Source organism: Chiloscyllium plagiosum, unplaced genomic scaffold (assembly GCF_037043375.1).
Source record: "Chiloscyllium plagiosum isolate Xiang-an unplaced genomic scaffold, Cpla_swu_hap1 HiC_scaffold_16, whole genome shotgun sequence".
NCBI classification, from domain to species: domain Eukaryota; kingdom Metazoa; phylum Chordata; class Chondrichthyes; order Orectolobiformes; family Hemiscylliidae; genus Chiloscyllium; species Chiloscyllium plagiosum.
The window spans coordinates 42997147-43014028 of NW_028270154.1; the positions used below are offsets into that span (position 1 = coordinate 42997147).

A 16882-nucleotide genomic window follows, 5' to 3' on the forward strand; every position below is an offset into this window, starting at 1 on the left:
ACATTGTGAGCAGCGAATGCAATAGACTAGATTGCGTGAAGTACAGGTAAAGTGCTGCTTCACCTGGAAGGCGGGACCCTGCAACCTTCTTGACTCAATATGAAGTTCCACAACTTTAGGGCATGACCTATCCTGTGGCCGAATCTCAAACCCCACACATTAGGACTTGTTCAGCATAGCCTGCTGTTACACATAGCTGGAAATGCGCAGCAGGTCAGGCAGCATCCAGGGAACAGGAGAATCGATGTTTCGGGCATAAGCCCTTCTTCATTCCTGAAGAAGGGCTTATGCCCGAAACGTCGATTCTCCTGTTCCCTGGATGCTGCCTGACCTGCTGCGCTTTTCCAGCAACACATTTCCAGCTCTGATCTCCAGCATCTGCAGACCTCACTTTCTCCTGCTGTTACACATAACCTATTGTTAGCCACTAACAATCACTATTAATAGCTAATCACCCTCCTGGCCAAATCGTTATCCACTTCTTTGACTATCCAACTGTTCTTCTCTCTTTTGGCTCCATCCCCACTTTTCAACTATTCCCTCCTCCCACCCCTATCTTTTGCACATAAACGGATATTTTACTAGCTAGCATCAGTTCTGAGTAAGGTCATTCGACTCAAAATGTAAACTCTGATTTTTCTCCAAAGATGCTGCCAGATCTGCTGAACTTTTATAGCAATTTGTTTTTGTTTCTGATTTACAGCATCTGCAATTGTTTCTGTTTTTAAATATTAAAAGTGAAACATTGCTTATAATAATGTAGATCAGTGATCACAAAGGAGATGACAAAACAGGGATTTGTGCAAGTTAGGACACATGCAGCAGTTTTTAACAAGCTCAGGTCTTTTTGAGGGTATAGCATGGGAGGCAGTAAAATGTGACCATGCAGCAATCTGCAATTAAACATGCAGACCAAGGACAAGGTGACGTCTTTAAGCTATTGTTATTTATTGATCTGAAAGGATTAATACTTGCTTACATGCAGGAAGCACCACCCAATGATGATATGTCAGAGAAAAGCAGGAGTTTTAGAAGGCAAATCAGAGGCTAGAGTGCTCCTAATAGTCTCTGTAGTAATTTATATCCTGTTCATGTAACCTGTAAATAACCACCCTAATGCGATACACTTCATATTCTTTATCCAACAAGAATCTTCTATTTAGACTATGAAGGTGGATATTCTATTCCTTACTAGATCACTTCAGAGTTGAAGGAACTTACACGTAACAGTTGTAACATTAGTGCATAGCTGGGCAAAAGAATGCAAGGAGCTAACATACTTAAATGAATTGGCTGTGCATTACAAACTCAAAAGGGAATGTCTGGTCTCACCCAGAAGTATTTTGAAATAATCAAGACATGAGCAAAGATTTGAGCAGGATATGAACTGATACACTGGAAGAGGTGGAAATATATACCCTAAGTGATGGCATGAATGTGTGGTCAGTAGCTCATTCCCTGATCAAAAAACAATACCAACATTGTGAATAGCATCAGATACATGTGCCAACTTGAGGTAAATAATAAATGCTGGCACAACTTGCAATGCTCATGTACAATCAATTAATTAATTTTTTAAAAAAAGTGTCTTAGAAGTCATGAATAGTACTGAATGTTGTTCAATAATCAGCAAAAATCCTCACTGCCACTGATCTGGATTGAGACAGGAAGGAACTGTACTGTTGGGACAGGCTCCAACCGAATTGATCTGGGACCAGCAGAAAAGCGAAATGCGGTGGTCACAGAACTTTAAGCTAATTTAAGAGGGGAGGGATCAGGAGAGGTTATTAGGACATAGAGTATGGAAAGGTAAAGGAATCTAACTTAAGGCACAGGAGATAAGGGAACAACTATAAGAACAAGGTGGTCAACACAGGATTGAGGGTGTTTTACTTAAATGTGCACAGTATTCATAACAAAATGAGCTTGTAACGCATATCGAAATTGGTGATACGAAGTTCTAAATATGTTACGTCCATCATTAATAGGTCCTATCAAATGGTCAGGCAGATGGACAGAGGGGGTGATGTTGCCTTCTTAGTAAGAAACAAAATTAAGTTGACAGCAAGAAACACTCGTGTTGGAAGGCATAGAATCTGTGCAGGTCGAGTTAAGAAAGTGTAAAGAAAAGACCCTTATAGGAGATATGTACAGGCCCCCTGCAGTAGTCAGGACTTAGGGCAGAAAATCAATCACTACATAGAAAAGGCATGCAAGAAAGGCATGATTACAATATCATGGGGGTCTTCAATATGCAGGTGGACTGGGGAAATCAGGTTGGTAGCGGACACTAAGGAAAGGAATTTGTGGAATGTTTACAATTTATTTTGGAGCAGCTCATGGTATAGCCTACTCGGGAACAGGCAATTCTAGACGTGGAGATGTCTAATGATGCAGATTTGATGAGGGAGCTTAAGGTGAAAGAATTCCTCGGTGACATTGACCATAATATTAGAGATTTCACACTGCACTCAGAGAAAAAAACTAAGATTAGATATTAACAGTTTTACAATGGAGTAAAGGTAACTAAAAGACTGCAGTAAGTGAGTTTGGTTGCAAAGTCTATCAGATCGCATGGATCGATTAGAGCAACAAACAGAGGCAATAAAGATTTTACAGGAGCTAGGGGTGTGATGGATGCAGTTATAGGAAGAGAAAAGAAATACACAAATACAGTCAGGTATTTGGGTGCGGATGTTTGCAGGAAAATGAACAGCTGGAAAATGGGAAGCCTTTAAAAATGAGATTATGAGAGTCAAAAGACAATATGTTTCTGTAGGGTGAAAGACAAGGCTGGTAGGTGTAGGGAATGCTGGGTGACTAGAGAAATTGAGGTTTTGGTCAAGAAAGAGAAGAAATCATATGTCAGGTATAGACAGCAGAGATCAAGTGAATGCTTAGAGTATAAAGGAAGTAGGAGTATACTTAAGAGGGAAATCAGGAGGTCAAAAAGGGGACATGAGAAAGCTTTGGCAAATAGAATTAATGAGAATCCAAAGGGTTTTTACAAATATATTAAGGACAAAAGGGTCACTAGGGAGAGAATAGGGCCCCTCAAAGATCAGCAAGGCGGCCTTTGTGTGGAGCCACAGAAAATGGGGAAGATACTAAATGAATATTTTGCATCAGTATTTATTGTGGAAAAGGATCTGGAAGATATAGACTGTAGGGAAATAGATGGTGACATCTTACAAAATGTCCAGATTTCAGAGGAGGAAGTGCTGGATTCCTTGAAACAGTTAAAGGTGGATAAATCCCCAGGATCTGATCAGTGTCCCCGAGAACTTTGTGGGAAGCTAGAGAAGTGATTGCTGGGCCTCTTGCTAAGATATTTGTATCAGCGATAGTCACAGGTGAGGTGCCGGAAGACAGGAGGTTGGCAAACGTGGTGCCACTGTTTAAGAAGGGCGGTAAAGACAAGCCTGGGAACTACAGACTGGTGAGCCTGATCTCAGTGGTGAGCAAGTTGTTGGAGGGAATCCTGAGGGACAGGATGTACATGTATTTGGAAAGGCAAGGACTGCTTTGGGATAGTCAACATGGCTTAGGGCGTGGGAAGTCATGTCTCACAAACTTGATTGAGTTTTTTGAAGAAGTAAGAAAGAAGATTGATGAGGGCAGAGCGGTAAATGTGATCTGTATGGACTTCAGTAAGGCGTTCGACAAGGTTCCCCATGGGAGACTGATTAGCAAGGTTAGATCTCATGGAATATAGGGAGAACTAGCCATTTGGATACAGAACTGGCTCAACCGTAGAAGTCAGAGGGTGGTGGTGGAGGGTTGTTTTTCAGACTGGAGGCCTGTGACCAGTGGAATGCCGCAAGGATCGGTGCTGGGTCCTCTACTTTTTGTCATTTACATAAATGATTTGGATGCGAGCATAAGAGGTACAGTTAGTAAGCTTGCAGATGACACCAAAATTGGAGGTGTAGTGGACAGCGAAGAGGATTACCTCAGATTACAACAAGATCTTGATCTTGACCAGATAGCCAATGGACTGAGAAGTGGCAGATGGAGTTTAATTCAGATAAATGCGAGGTGCTGCATTTTGGGAAAGCAAATCTTAGCAGGACTTATACACTTATTAGTAAGGTCCTAGAGAGTGTTACTGAACAAAGAGACCTTGGAGTGCAGGTTCATAGCTCCTTGAAAGTGGAGTCGCAGGTAGATAGGATAGTGAAGAAGACGTTTCGTATGCTTTCCTTTATTGGTCAGAGAATGGAGTACAGGAGTTGGGAGGTCATGTTGCGGTTGTACAGGACATTGGTTATACCACTGTTGGTATATTGCGTGCAATTCTGGTCTCCTTCCTATCAGAAAGATGTTGTGAAACTTGAAAGGGTTCAGAAAAGATTTACAAGGATGTTGTTGCCAGGGTTGGAGGATTTGAGCTATAGGGAGAGGCTGAACAGGCTGGGGCTGTTATCCCTGGAGCGTTGGAGGCTGAGGGGTGACCTTATAGAGGTTTACAAAATTATGAGGGGCATGGATAGGATAATTCGACAAAGTCTTTTCCCTGGGGTCGGGGAGTCCAGAACTGGAGGGCATAGGTTTAGGGTGAGAGGGGAAAGATATAAAAGAGACCTAAGGGGCAACTTTTTCACGTAGAGGTTGGTACGTGTATGGAATGTGTTGCCAGAGAATGTGGTGGAGGCTGGTACAATTGCAACATTTAAGAGGCATTTGGATGGGTTTATGAATAGGAAGGGTTTGGAGGGATATGGGCCGGGTGCTGGCAGGTGGGACTAGATTGGGTTGGGATTTCTGGTCGGCATGGACAGGTTGGACCGAAGGGTCTGTTTCCATGCTGTCCATCTCTATGACTCTATAAAGGATGTAGGAGTATACTGAAGAGGGAAATCTGGAGGGCAAAATGGGAACATGAGATAGCATTGGTAAATTGGGTTAAGGAGAATCCAAGGGATTTTATTAAGGCCAAAAGGCTAACTAGGGAGAGAATAGGGTCCCTCAAAGATCAGCAAGGCAGCCTATGTGTGGAACGGTGGGAGTCGGGGGAAGATACAAAACGAGTATTTTGCATCAGTGTTTACTGTGGCAAAGGACATGGAAGATATCGAATGTGGAGAAATCGATGACGACATCTTGAAAATCTTCACATTACAGCTGAGGAGATACTGAATGTCTTGAAATGCATAAAGGTGGATAAATCAGGGGTACCCTAGAACTTTGTGGGAAGCTAAGGAAGAGATTACTGGGTCCCTTGCTGAGATGTGTGTGTCATCGATGGCCACAGATGAGATGCCGGAAGAATAGAGGTTGGCTAGCGTGGTGCCAATATTTAGGAAAGGTGGTAAGGAAAAGCCAGGGAACTATAAACTGGTGAGCCTCACATTGGTGGTGGGCAAGTTATTGCAAGGAATCCTGAGGGATAGGATTTACACGTATTTCGAGGGGCAAGGACTGATTAGGGATGGTCAATATGGTTTTGTACATGGGAAATCATGTCTCATGAACTTGATTTGAGTTTTTTGAAGTAGCAATGAAAAGTGGATTGATTTGGGCAGAGCAGTGAATGTGACCTATATGGGCTTCAGTAAGGCGTTCGACAAGGTTCCTCATTGCAGACTGGTTATCAAGGTTAGATCACTTGGAATATGGGGAGAACTAGCCATTTGAATACAGAACTGGCTCGAAGGTAGAAGACAGAAGGTGGTGATGGAGGATTGCTTTTTAGACTGAAGGCCTGTGACCAGTGGTGTGCCGCAAGGATCGGTGTTGAGTCCACTGCTTTTCATCTTTTATCTAAATAATTTGGATGTGAACATAATAGGTATAGTCGGTAAGTTTGCAGATGACACCAAAATTGGAGATGTAGTGATCAGTGAAGAAGATTAAATCAGAGTGCAACAGGACTTTGATCAGATTGGCCAATGGGCTGAGGAGTGGCAGGGGAGTCTGATAGGATAGATAGGATAGTGTTTAGTATGCTTTTCCTTATTGTTCACAGCATTGAGTATAGGAGTTGGGAGGTCATGTTGCGGCTGTACTGGATATTGGTTAGGCCACTTCTGGGATTGTGTGCGCAAATCTGTTCTACCTGCTCTCAGAAAGATGTTGTGAAACTTGAAAGCATTCAGAAAAGATTTACAACGATGGTGCCAGGGTTAGAGGGTTTGAGCTATAGGGAGAGGCTGAATAAGATGGGGCTGTTTTCACTGGAGCATCGGCGGTTGAATGGTGACCTTAGAGGTTTATAAAATTTATGAGGAACATGGATAGGCTAAATCAACAAGGTCTTTTCCCTGGGGTGGGGAAGTCCAAAACTACAGGACATAGGTTTAGGGTGAGAGGGGAAAGATTCAAAAGGAACCCAATGACAACCTTTTCACACAAAGGGTGGTACTTATATGGAATGAGCTGCCAAAGGAAGTGAGGACACTGGTACAATTAAAACATTTAAAGGCATCTGGATGGGTAAATGTACAGGAGTGTTTAAAGGAATATGGGCCAAGTGCTGCCAAATGGAATCAGATTAATTTAGGAGATCTGATCGGCATGGGAGAGTTGAACCGAAGGGTCTGTTTCTGTGCTGCACATTTCTATGACTCCATGACGTGAGGGAGGAGCTGGCTAGAGTTGAGTGGAAGGGGAGCCTAGCAAGGAAGACATTGGAGCAGCAATGGTAAGAATTTCTGGGTGTAATTTGGGAGGCCAGCAGAAATTCATCCCAGGTCAAAGAAACATATTAAGGTGATGTCAGGGCAACCATGATTGACAAGGAAAGTCAAGAACAACATGAAGGCAAAAAAAGCATACAGTATGGTAAAGATTAATGGGACGTCTTTAGAAACTAGCATAGGACAACTAAAAAAAAGCAATAACAGGGAGTAGGGGATAGATGAAATACGGAGATAACCTAGCTAATAATATAAAAGATGTTTTTTTTGAGATATATATACACAAGAGAGGCAAGAATGGACATTGGGCCGCTGGAAAATTAATGGAAATTGGGCCTCTAGAAATAGTAATGGGAAACAAAGATATGACAGAAGACCTGAATATGTACTTTGCATCAGTCTTCACAGTGCAAGACACCAGTGGCTGTCGTGGCTAAGGGGGTGGTGCTGGGGAAGTTTGAAGGGCTGAAGTGGAAATAAAATAGCCAGGCCGGATGGTTGACCGGGTTTCTGAAGGAAACAGCTGAAGAGATTGCCTAGGCATTGATGGTGATCTTTCAGGAATTACTGAAGTCAGGAAGAATCCCAAAGAACTTGAAAATGGCTAATGGAACACCTTGGGGGGGGGGGGGGGGTGCGGGGAGAGACAGAAGTCAGGAAACTATAGGTCGGTAAGCCTGACCTTGGTAACTTCCATATCCGCCACAAATTCACCTGCACCTCCACACACATCATCTATTGCATCCTCTGCACCCGATATGGCCTCCTCTATATTGGGGAGACAGGCCGCCTACTTGCGGAACGTTTCAGAGAACACCTCTGGGACACCTGGACCAACCAACCCAACCACCCTGTGGCTCAACACTTCAACTCCCCCTCCCACTCCACCAAGGATATGCAGGTCTTTGGACTCCTCCATCGCCAGACCACACCAACACAACGGTTGGAGGAAGAGCGCCTCATCTTCTGCCTAGGAACCCTCCAACCACAAGGGATGAACTCGGATTTCACCAGTTTCCTCATTTCCCCTCCCCCCACCCTGTCTCAGTCAAATCCATCGAACTCAGCACCGCCTTCCTAACCTGCAATCTTCTTCCTGACCTCTCTGCCCCCACCCCAGTCTGACCTATCACCCTCACCTTGACCTCTTTCCACCTATCGCATTTCGGACGCCCCTCCCCCAAGTCCCTCCTCCCTACCTTTTATCTTAGCCTGCTGGACAAACTTTCCTCATTCCTGAAGAAGGACTTATGCCCGAAACGTCGATTCTCCTGTTCCCTGAATGCTGCCTGACCTGCTGCGCTTTTCCAGCAACACATTTTCAGCTCTGATCTCCAGCATTTGCAGACCTCACTTTCTCCTCCAGTAAGAATTTAGAGGCCATTATTAAGGATGAGATTCAGAGTACTTGGGAGTACATGAGTTGAAAAATGTGGTGCTGGAAAAACACAGCAGGCCAGGCAGCATCAGAGGAGCAGGAGAATCGACGTTTCGGGCATTAGCCCTTCTTCAGGAATGAGCTCCTCGGATGCTGCCTGGCCTGCTGTTTTTTTCCAGCACCACATTTTTCAACTCTGGTACTTCAGCATCTGCAGTCCTCACTTTCTCCTACTTGGGAGTACATGGCATGTTAGGATTGAGTCAGCACGGCTTTGTCAAGGGGAGGTTCTGACTGATGAATCTGTTAGAATTCTTTGAGAAGTTAACAAGCAAGTTAGACAAAGGACAGTAAATTGACATGATCTACTTGAATTTTCAGAAGGCCTTTGACAAGGTGCTGCACAGAAGGCTGCTAAATAAGAACCCATCATGTTATGGGCAAGGAACTGGCACGGATAGAAGATTAGCTGTCTGGCAGAAGGTCTGAAGTGGAAATAAATGTTCTCTTTCAGGATGGCTAATGGAGTTCTGCAGGGATCAGTACTGGGTCCACAATTATTCATGCTATACATGAACGATCTGGACAAAACTGAGCACACTGCTGCCACGTTTGCAGATGATACAAAGATAGATCATGGGGAAAGGGTTCCGAAATCTGAAGCATAAAGGAACTTGGGAGTGCTCGTACAGGAGACTCAAGGTTAACATGTTGATTCAGTTGGCAGTTAGGAAAGCCAAGATGACAGCAGAGTAGCAGTGAAGTTTAAGGGCTCATCTGCTCCACTTGCTTTTTCTTTCTTTCTACCTTCACAGTTTTCTTTTCTTACTTTGATCAAACTTCTGTGGAGAGTGGGATTGTGTAGTGTGGTGGAGAACACACCCAGTGCATGAGAAATCAAGCCATCGCAGGGAGATCGAACCCAATGTGGCAGTGAAAGAAGTCCCATGGTATCTGCAGTGGTGTAAAGAGCAGGCAGCCCAGTGTCCCCCAGCATCTGCAACAGCAGTGGCAATAGAATTGCAGTTTCGTTGGGCCCGGAGTGTGGCAGCGACTAGGGGCCCGAAGCAGGGACTTGAGCAGTTGGTGGCATCATAGCTCATTGCTGTTTGCAACATGGCAACAACTTGGGGCCTGGATTAGGCTTTGATAGTTGGAGATCAGGAAGAGCGAGCCCTGCGCAGCAGTGAGGGAGGTCCCCGGCACCTGTGATGGTAGCAAGAGCAGGCAGCCCGAGATCTCCCAGAGAGCAGGCCAAAGTGGAAGGGATTGAGCAAATGTAGGGGGTGCGAGTTCAGCATGGCTAAGCACTTAAAATTGATGAACTTCTAACTATTTCTTTATTTTTTCACTTAATACTAGGAGGGACTGTAACATTTAACTTTTAACTTTGTCTCTTTACTTTTCTACTTTGTACCTAATATGGCACTGGAAATGGCGAGATCGCATACTTGTCACTGTACTCGTGTATGTCTGTACTTGAGTATACTTGACCATAAAATCCAATTCTAATTCTAAATGCAATATTAGCATTCATCTTGAGGACTAGCATACTAGAGCAAGGATGTACTGCTGAGGCTGGATAATGCTCAGGTCAGACCGCATTTGAAATATTGTGAACAGTTTCGACCCTGTGTCTAGGGTGGATCTGCTGGTATTTGAGGTGGTTCACAAGAATGATCAGAGAATGAAAGGCTTGTCATATGCAGTGCAGTTGACGACTGTGAAGGACAAAGAGCGATCTCTTTGAAATTTACAGACTACTACGGAGAGGCCTGGATAAAAAAAACGTGGAGATGTTTCCACTATTGGAGGTTGTAGGACCTGAGTGCCCTGTCTCAGTGAAGGGATGACTCTTTAGAACTGAGATGAGGAGGAATTTCATCAGCCAGTGGGTGAATCTGTAGAACTCATTGCCACAAAGGCTGTGGAGGTGAAATTGTTGAGTGTCTTACAGTCAGAGATAGATAAGTTCCTCCAGTTTCCTCCCACAGTCACAAAGATGTGCAAGTCAGATGAATTGCCCATAGTGTTAGATGCATTAGTCAGAGGTGTAATGGGTCTGGGTCAGTGTGGACTGGTTGGGCCGAAGCTGTTTCCACACTGTAGGGAATCTAATCTAGGTGCATAAGGGGGTCAATAATTAGGGGACAAGGCAAATGAATGGGCTTGAAAATCATAGTCAACCATGATTGAATGGTTACGTAAACTCAGTGAGCTGAATGCCTAATTCTGTCCCAATATCTTATGGTCAGTTCTGACTTAAATCTGATGGGAAGATCACTGATGCAAGAAGCTGAGAATGGATGGATCTAAAACAATCACCTCAAAAATCAAGGCCCTGAGAGACATTACCACTGTGCCATATTTCTGAGCCAGAAGGCACAAATCTCACCTGCCCCAGAGATATGTAGTGACATTGCTGAACAGGTTAATTATAAAGTATCTACCTCAAAAATTTTTGTAACCTTGATCTGCGATTTACTTGACTGACCTTTAACAATGGAGAAAGTGAGGACTGCAGATGCTGGAGATCAGAGCTGAAAATGTGTTGCTGGAAAAGCGCTTTTCCAGCAACACATTTTCAGCTCTGACCTTTAACAATGACAACCATCTTAATTTGTGTTCAATGTGTCTTCAACCAATGGAGGTCTTTCCATTGATTCCCATTGTCCCATTGACACAGAGTTTCACTTAGGCTCCTTGATTCTAGGCATGGTCAAATGCTGTTTAGATGTCAATAGCAGTTACTTTTGCCTTACAATTTGTCCAAATTTGGACCAAAGGTGTATGGAGGAAAGGAGTGGAGTGTCCCTGTTAGAACCCAATGAAGTGGAAAATTTCCCCAAAAAGCAGTGGAGGGTCATTGAACAGATTTAATTCTAAATTACACAGATTGTTGTTTGACAAAGGAGTTAAGGATTAGGGATCAGGGTGGAAAATTGAGTTAAGACCAAACCAAATCAGGCTGATGTCATGTCTCTAACCAGTGAATAGTTTTCTTCTGATTCCCACCAGTGCCAGTTTTGCATAGCATGTCAGAAATATTATTGCAGAATAATTTGCAAGTAAACAAAACATTTTCCTGGACACAGTTAAGATTGGCCACAGATTTCATGAATTTGTAGGCAGCTTTGTTCAAGACTGACTAATGGAGGGAGAAGCCAGTAGGATGTTGTGGTTCTGTTCACCGAGCTGGGAATTTGTGTTGCAGACGTTTCGTCCCCTGTCTAGGTGACATCCTCAGTGCTTGGGAGCCTCCTGTGAAGCGCTTCTGTGATCTTTCTTCCGGCGTTTGTAGTGGTTTGAATCTGCCGCTTCCGGTTGTCAGTTCCAGCTGTCCGTTGCAGTGGTCGGTATATTGGGTCCAGATCGATGTGCTTATTGATTGAATCTGCAGATGAGTGCCATGCCTCTAGGAATTCCCTGGCTGTTCTCTGTTTGGCTTGTCCTATAATAGTAGTGTTGTCCCAGTCGAATTCATGTTGCTTGTCATCTGTGTGTGTGGCTACTAAGGATAGCTGGTCGTGTCGTTTCGTGGCTAGTTGGTGTTCATGGATGCAGATCGTTAGCTGTCTTCTTGTTTGTCCTGTGTAGTGTTTTGTACAGTCCTTGCATGGGATTTTGTACACTACATTGGTTTTACTCATGCTGGGTATCGGGTCCTTCATTCTGGTGAGTTGTTGTCTGAGAGTGGCTGTTGGTTTGTTTCAACCAACTCACCAGACAACAACTCACCAGAATGAAGGACCCGATACCCAGCATGAGTAAAACCAATGTAGTGTACAAAATCCCATGCAAGGACTGTACAAAACACTACACAGGACAAACAAGAAGACAGCTAACGATCTGCATCCATGAACACCAACTAGCCACGAAACGACACGACCAGCTATCCTTAGTAGCCACACACACAGATGACAAGCAACATGAATTCGACTGGGACAACACTACTATTATAGGACAAGCCAAACAGAGAACAGCCAGGGAATTCCTAAAGGCATGGCGCTCATCCGCAGATTCAATCAATAAGCACATCGATCTGGACCCAATATACCGACCACTGCAACGGACAGCTGGAACTGACAACCGGAAGCGGCAGATTCAAACCACTACAAACGCCGGAAGAAAGATCACAGAAGCGCTTCACAGGAGGCTCCCAAGCACCAAGGATGTCACCTAGACAGGGGACGAAACGTCTGCAACACAAATCCCAGCTCGGCGAACAGGACCACAACAACGAGCACCCGAGCTACAAATTTTCTCACAAACTTTGAAAGCCAGTAGGATCTTTGACCAATTAACAAGTGTTAATTGTTTCTCTATCAATAGGTGCAACCGGAGCAGTTGAGTATTTCCTGTATTTTTTATATGATCTTAGAAGAGGTGAGAATTGGACTTAAAAAGTGTGTACGTGGGAAGTGAGATAGTTGAGCTGCAACACAGCTCAAAAATGATACAGATAAAATGGTTCTGCAGTAATGATCACAGTAAATGGTGAAGTCGAAAAATGCTAAATTTGATGAATGAGAGAGCAATCTCTTCAGGAATGAAGGGCTCTAATCTTTTTAGATTAGATTCCCTACAGTGTGGAAACAGCTTCGACCCAAACCCATTACCCCTCTGACTAATGCACCTAACACTATGGGCAATTCATCTGACTTGCACAGTCTTTGTGACTGTGGGAGGAAACCGGAGCACCCGGAGGAAACCCATGCAGACACGGGAGAATGTGCAAACTCCACACAGACCGAGGTTGGAATCGAACCTGGGACCCTGGCGCTGTGAGGCAACAGTGCTAACCACTGAGGCACCGTGCCGCCCTATTCTTTTTTAAGAGAAATGTTCCCAGTTTGACTAGTCCATGGGTGCTGAGTTTCTGAAAGATTTTTTTTAAGATTACTTACAGTCTGGACTAATCTCCAGCTTCTGCAGTCCTCACTTTCGCCAACATATGGTAAGGGACAAGGAGTGGCCAAAGTTCACGTATTCACAAAGAGAAAACCTATTTACCCCAAATTGCAGACCAGTCAATGACATTCCACGCTCAACTCGATAGCGGGCATCCAGCACAATGCCCACAAGTGCGACCTAATTTGAGTTACAAACAAATTAGCTCTAAGAAGTCACAAAGCAATAACAATGAATCAGATCTTCCATATCGATATTCCTTTAAAGTTAAGACTCATTAATAGCTTTAAGAGGAAAGAAGTTTACACCTTAATCCTCAACTTCTAACAAACTCGTACTCCACGACATGTTACGGAACTATTCATCGAACTAGTATTTTGATACATTACTAAACGCTCCCAGTTGCTTCCTTTGACGAAACTGAAGAAACAAGGTAAACGACAACCTGCGCTCGATGTAACGAAGCAAATAAAACTTACGGATATTTCCCCACCCCGCCCAAGACGGCGCTTGGAAAATAAATATAAACTCCCCATGGGAGGGGAGAGTAGGTCAGGTGGTTTGTAATATTTAAAACATGACCTTCCATATATCCGATTTTGCTCCAGCAAGGAGACGATTACAGAATACGGCTGTCCGCACCGTTACAGTCGCTGTAATTTGAACGGGAGCGGGGCAGTGCCGGCCGGGACGCTCGCGCTGTCCTCAACAGCCGCAACCTCCCGGCGCGAGCTACTCACTCCGACTCCGTTTGTTTTGTTTCACGCGAGGCCGAATGGTACGGTCCACGCTGCAGCCAATCAGCGAGCCGCAAAGGAGGGGAAAACTCTCCGGGAAATAATGGAAAGCGGGCGCCATGATGATTGTTTGCTTTTAGAACGGGCTCGCTGGGTTTATAGGCGAAGGGAAGAAAGGTCTAGAACTTTTGTTATGTGTTCGCAGGTACAAAAATATATGTTTTCTCACTTCAAACCTCACGGTTTAAGGTTTCATTTGACCTGAGCAAAGCAGGCAATTAAAGGTATTTATTTGTAGCGTGTAAACATACGAGCTTCTGAACCTTGCGAGGTTTTTTTAGTATTTGAATTTAGAACTTTCAGCTCAAGTTTTTTTTAAAAAATGACTTAGCTAATTTTATTGACTTCGTCGGCTTCGTTCGTTTTATTTAAGTCTCTTTTCCCTAAAAGTCATTAGAGTCTCGGTTGAACGGAAAACTAAGTCGCTTCTTTTATGTAGTCAACGCGAGGCCTACACGTTAGTAGTAGGGGGAGCTTTTATTTGAACGACAGACCGACCTAGCTTTGTGGCGGAAGTGTGCGTGTGATTTGATTGACAACTGAACACGCCACTCAAACACAAACTGTTCACCAATGTGGCGCACGGCGGGGTTTTCTCGACCAATGGCTGCAGTGTAGGGGCGGGACATCCGCGATGAAGGTAGGTTGATTTAGAACGTAGTTCTTTGCGCCCCAGTACGATAATGGTAAATACTAGTGATATGTAATTTGGGGGTACTTAATCGGTGTACAAATTACCATAGAGTATATTTACTACTTTTCTTTGCTATAGTATTTCACTAGTTCAATTGGTAAGTGAATGTGGGGTACAGCATCTGGAAAACAGACAATTGAACTGATACTTTTCCCCTAAATGTAATAGTTTTGAAACCATAATTCAGTTTTTCAACTTAACCACCACTTTTTTTTTGGTCATTACCCATTTTCAAGTGGCCCGAACAATCGCTTAAGTTTTTGAAACTACGTGCTTAGATCATAGACTGAACTTCGAACAAAATTATTTACTAAAGTGAATAATGAGAACAAAACACCACTGCAATGTTATGTTTTTAATTGCAATTTAAGCTATTATCTCGATTGCAAAAAGCCCCAATAACCAGTCTTTACCACGTGCTGCTGCTGCGATTGAATGTTTTTTAAGGCACCATGTGTAGTGAAAAAACAGGTGAAACAACTTCAACTTCAAAGGCTGTAGTATATAGGAAGTATTTTCCTGAATAAATCTAAAGAGCAGGGACTGCTCTTTTGCTTTCATTTATTTTCTAATTCTGTATTGACTTACTATTTGGGTAAAATACTTGTATACTTTCAAATTACAATTGGAGTCATAGGATTTAGCAGCAAGCAGGCTCTATAGCCCATTGCACATGTGCTAGCTCTCATTTATTCCAAATCCTTTCTCTTTATTTGTATATGCACCCTTAAACACTTTGTGCTTTTTTTTGGTAATCTTCATTGAGATGAATGATGAGAAATTTCTTGCCATCAATATTTCTGGTCAGACTGTTTTAAATCCTATATTTTAAAGGAATCTTCATTCTTCTAATTATTGTTTATCTATTTTATCAAGGTCTGTTTTACATACCTAATTCCATTCTTCGGTTAAACAGAAAACTGACAGTTGAAAATACAACGCTATAACTGCTGAAAACACAAATCAAAAAGTACTTGCGTAGAAAATAGATAAGTTAGGTTTGATTTAAATACCTTTTGATAAATTTGTGCGTTCAAATGATTCATTCATCCATACTGTTTGACCTCTTGAGTTCCAGCATTATCTGTGTAAGTGTCACAGGTAAGGCCAGCATTTGTTGCCCACCCACACTTTTTTCCTTGAAGGTGGTTGAGATCATTCGAACTGCTGATGTCCATTTAGTGCCAGTACACTCAAACTATTTCAGGGAAAATAGTTCCAGGATTTGGTTCCATGATGGTGAAGGAACTGTGATTATAGTTCCAAGTCAGATGTTGGGGGGCTTGGAGAAGAACTTGCGGGTGGTAGTATTCCCATGCACCCATTACCCTTGGCCTTCTAGGTGGTAGAAGTAGTGGATTTGGAAGGTAGTGTTGAAGGAGGTTTGGTGAGTTACAGTTGCCTGTGTTCTCTGTAACACAACGGAGCTATATTTGCATTTATAGTGAAAGAGGTATTAAATTAAATGGGCAATTCTGTTTTAAAATGATGTTGAGCTTCGAGTGTTAGAGCTATTCATTCAGGCAATGACAACAGTTCTGCCAGTTTCCTGATATGTGCCTTTACAGATGGTGGACAAACTCCTAATTCCCACGTTAGCTCGGCTCTTGTAGCCATAATATGATTGATGGTCCACTTCAGTTTCAGGTCAGTGGTAACCCGCAGGATGTTAATGAGGGATTAAGCAATGGTAATGCCATTACTTAACTGGTAGTCATTACTTGGTACTTGAATAGGGTGCATGTTACTTACCACTTAAAAAATACAAGACTAAATGTTGTTCAGATTGTGCTTCATATTTGCAAAGATATATTTAGTATCTGACAAGTTCCATATGCTCTTAAACATTGCAATCAATGATCATCCCTAGTTCTAACCTCGTGGTGGAAGTATTGATGAAGCAGCTGCAGTTGGGTAGGCCCAGAGGAACTCTTACAGTAGTTCCTCGAACTGAGATGATTGCATCCAACATTCCTGACCATCTTCCTTAATGCAATATATGACTGAGTAGTAGAAACGTTTCCTCAATTCCCATTGATATCAATTTTGTCAGGGTTCCTTTATTTCAGTCAAATTCTGTCTTGATTTCAGTTTTTAACTCTCCTGTACTTTTCTGTTCTAGAAATGATTTCCGTTTTCTTGTTTCGTAGCTAAAACCACCCTTCTATCTTCCTTCCATGGCTATAGAACATAGAACAGTACAGCACAGAACAGGCACTTCAGCCACGATGTTGTGCCAACCATTGATCCTCATGTATGCACCCTCAAATTTCTGTGACCATATGCATGTCCAGCAGTCTCTTAAATGTCCCCAGTGACCTTGCTTCCACAACTACTGCTGGCAACGCATTCCATGCTCTCTCAACTCTCTATGTGAAGAACCCGCCTCTGACATCAACTCTATACTTTCCTCCAACCAGCTTAAAACTATGACCCCTGGTGTTAGCCATTTCTGCCCTGGGAA

At 43.2% G+C, this 16882-nt stretch overlaps 1 protein-coding gene and 1 long non-coding RNA gene across 4 annotated transcripts in view; one reads left to right on the plus strand and one right to left on the minus strand.

The window, feature by feature from the left end:
* The window catches only part of LOC148147529 (uncharacterized), a 34195-nt gene extending 20613 nt beyond the window's left edge, over positions 1-13582 (minus strand). Inside the window, exon 1 of the long non-coding RNA XR_015759736.1 lies at positions 13407-13582. This is a non-coding gene — a long non-coding RNA (uncharacterized LOC148147529). The remainder of the gene's footprint in view (positions 1-13406) is intronic.
* A 147-nt stretch (positions 13583-13729) lies between these two features.
* The window catches only part of LOC122556644 (CCR4-NOT transcription complex subunit 6), an 87394-nt gene continuing 84241 nt past the window's right edge, over positions 13730-16882 (plus strand). The window contains exon 1 of one of the 3 annotated variants that reach the window (XM_043703610.2): positions 13730-13869. The gene's annotated coding sequence lies outside the window, so the exon portion shown is untranslated. Of the gene's footprint in view, positions 14365-16882 lie in introns of all 3 variants that reach the window. The other 2 variants (XM_043703611.2, XM_043703612.2) reach the window with 2 other exon arrangements.